Source organism: Oncorhynchus nerka, linkage group LG10 (genome assembly GCF_034236695.1).
Source record: "Oncorhynchus nerka isolate Pitt River linkage group LG10, Oner_Uvic_2.0, whole genome shotgun sequence".
In the NCBI taxonomy this organism is placed as follows: domain Eukaryota; kingdom Metazoa; phylum Chordata; class Actinopteri; order Salmoniformes; family Salmonidae; genus Oncorhynchus; species Oncorhynchus nerka.
Window position 1 is genome coordinate 7,316,112 of NC_088405.1, and position 2,500 is coordinate 7,318,611.

General features: G+C 47.0%; 1 protein-coding gene across 9 annotated transcripts in view; it reads left to right on the forward strand.

The window, feature by feature from the left end:
* LOC115119788 (transcription factor COE3-like) overlaps nucleotides 1–2,500 on the forward strand; it is a 114,776-nt gene that overhangs the window by 14,628 nt on the left and 97,648 nt on the right. The gene's annotated exons all lie outside the window — the stretch shown is intronic.

The window sequence follows — 2,500 nt, forward strand, 5'->3', positions numbered from 1 at the left end:
CTTCATTGTCATGTGGTCGCGGTGGTTAGTTCTTTAGTTCCATCTCTCTTTCCTCATGTAGCTTGTCGTCTTGGGGTAGCCTAGTGGTTAGAGCGTTGGACTAGTAACCGGAAGGTTGCAGGTTCAAACCCCTGAGCCGACAAGGTAAAAATCTGTCATTCTGCCCCTGAACAGGCATTTAACCCACTGTTCCTAGGCTGTTATTGAAAATAAGAATTGGTTCATAACTGACTTGCCTGGTTCAATAAAGGTCAAATTAAAAAATCTTTAGCTCCTCTGGTAGCCGCTGAGATAAAGAGCCTTCTGGTGTAGTTCCTTCAGATCAAATCTGTCCCTTTATGACATCACAACGAACTTCTCTAATTCTCCATCACCTCATTGTATTTCACGGGTCAATTTCAACACTCCAGGTTGTTACTGGGTTCTGTAGTGTGAGGTCAGGTTGTTACTGGGATCTGTAGTGTGAGGTCAGGTTGTTACTGGGATCTGTAGTGTGAGGTCAGGTTGTTACTGGGTTCTGTAGTGTTGGGTTCTGTAGTGTGAGGTCAGGTTGTTACTGGGATCTGTAGTGTGAGGTCAGGTTGTTACTGGGTTCTGTAGTGTTGGGTTCTAGTGTGAGGTCAGGTTGTTACTGGGATCTGTAGTGTGAGGTCAGGTTGTTATTGGGTTCTGTAGTGTGAGCTCAGGTTGTTGTTACTGGGTTCCGTAGTGTGAGGTCAGGTTGTTACTGGGTTCTGTAGTGTGAGGTCAGGTTGTTACTGGGTTCTGTAGTGTGAGGTCAGGTTGTTGTTACTGGGTTCTGTAGTGTGAGGTCAGGTTGTTGTTACTGGGTTCTGTAGTGTTGGGTCAGGTTATTACTGGGTTCTGTAGTGTGAGGTCAGGTTGTTACTGGGTTCTGTAGTGTGGGGTCAGGTTGTTACTGGGTTCTGTAGTGTGAGGTCAGGTTGTTGTTACTGGGTTCTGTAATGTGGGGTCAGGCTGTTACTGGGTTCTGTAGTGTGAGGTCAGGTTGTTGTTACTGGGATCTGTAGTGTGGGGTCAGGTTGTTGTTACTGGGATCTGTAGTGTGGGGTCAGGTTGTTGATACTGGGATCTGTTACTGGGATCTGTAGTGTGAGGTCAGGTTATTACTGGGATCTGTAGTGTTGAGGTCAGGTTGTTGTTACTGGGATCTGTAGTGTGGGGTCAGGTTGTTGTTACTGGGTTCTGTAGTGTTGGGTCAGGTTGTTGTTACTGGGTTCTGTAGTGTGAGCTCAGGTTGTTACTGGGTTATGTAGTGTGGGGTCAGGTTGTTACTGGGATATGTAGTGTGGGGTCAGGTTGTTACTGGGATCTGTAGTGTGGGGTCAGGTTGTTACTGGGATATGTAGTGTGGGGTCAGGTTGTTACTGGGTTCTGTAGTGTGGGGTCAGGTTGTTACTGGGATATGTAGTGTGGGGTCAGGTTGTTATTGGGTTCTGTAGTGTGAGCTCAGGTTGTTACTGGGTTCTGTAGTGTGGGGTCAGGTTGTTACTGGGATATGTAGTGTGAGGTCAGGTTATTGTTACTGGGTTCTGTAGTGTGAGGTCAGGTTGTTGTTACTGGGTTCTGTAGTGTGAGGTCAGGTTATTGTTACTGGGTTCTGTAGTGTGAGGTCAGGTTGTTACTGGGATCTGTAGTGTGGGGTCAGGTTGTTGTTACTGGGTTCTGTAGTGTGAGCTCAGGTTGTTACTGGGATCTGTAGTGTGGGGTCAGGTTGTTGTTACTGGGTTCTGTAGTGTGAGGTCAGGTTGTTACTGGGATCTGTAGTGTGAGGTCAGGTTATTGTTACTGGGATCTGTAGTGTGAGCTCAGGTTGTTACTGGGATCTGTAGTGTGAGGTCAGGTTGTTGTTACTGGGTTCTGTAGTGTGAGGTCAGGTTGTTACTGGGTTCTGTAGTGTGAGGTCAGGTTGTTACTGGGATCTGTAGTGTTGGGTCAGGTTGTTACTGGGATATGTAGTGTGAGGTCAGGTTGTTACTGGGATCTGTAGTGTGAGGTCAGGTTGTTACTGGGTTCTGTAGTGTGAGCTCAGGTTGTTACTGGGATATGTAGTGTGAGGTCAGGTTGTTACTGGGATCTGTAGTGTGAGGTCAGGTTGTTACTGGGATCTGTAGTGTTGGGTCAGGTTGTTACTGGGATATATAGTGTTGGGTCAGGTTGTTACTGGGATCTGTAGTGTGGGGTCAGGTTGTTACTGGGATCTGTAGTGTGAGGTCAGGTTGTTACTGGGATCTGTAGTGTGAGGTCAGGTTGTTGTTACTGGGTTCTGTAGTGTGAGGTCAGGTTGTTACTGGGATCTGTAGTGTGAGGTCAGGTTGTTACTGGGATATGTAGTGTGGGGTCAGGTTGTTACTGGGATCTGTAGTGTGGGGTCAGGTTGTTACTGGGATATGTAGTGTGAGCTCAGGTTGTTACTGGGATCTGTAGATCCTTATAAAAGCACTACTGTGGTGTCGTACTCATCAATGAGGAAACAGCT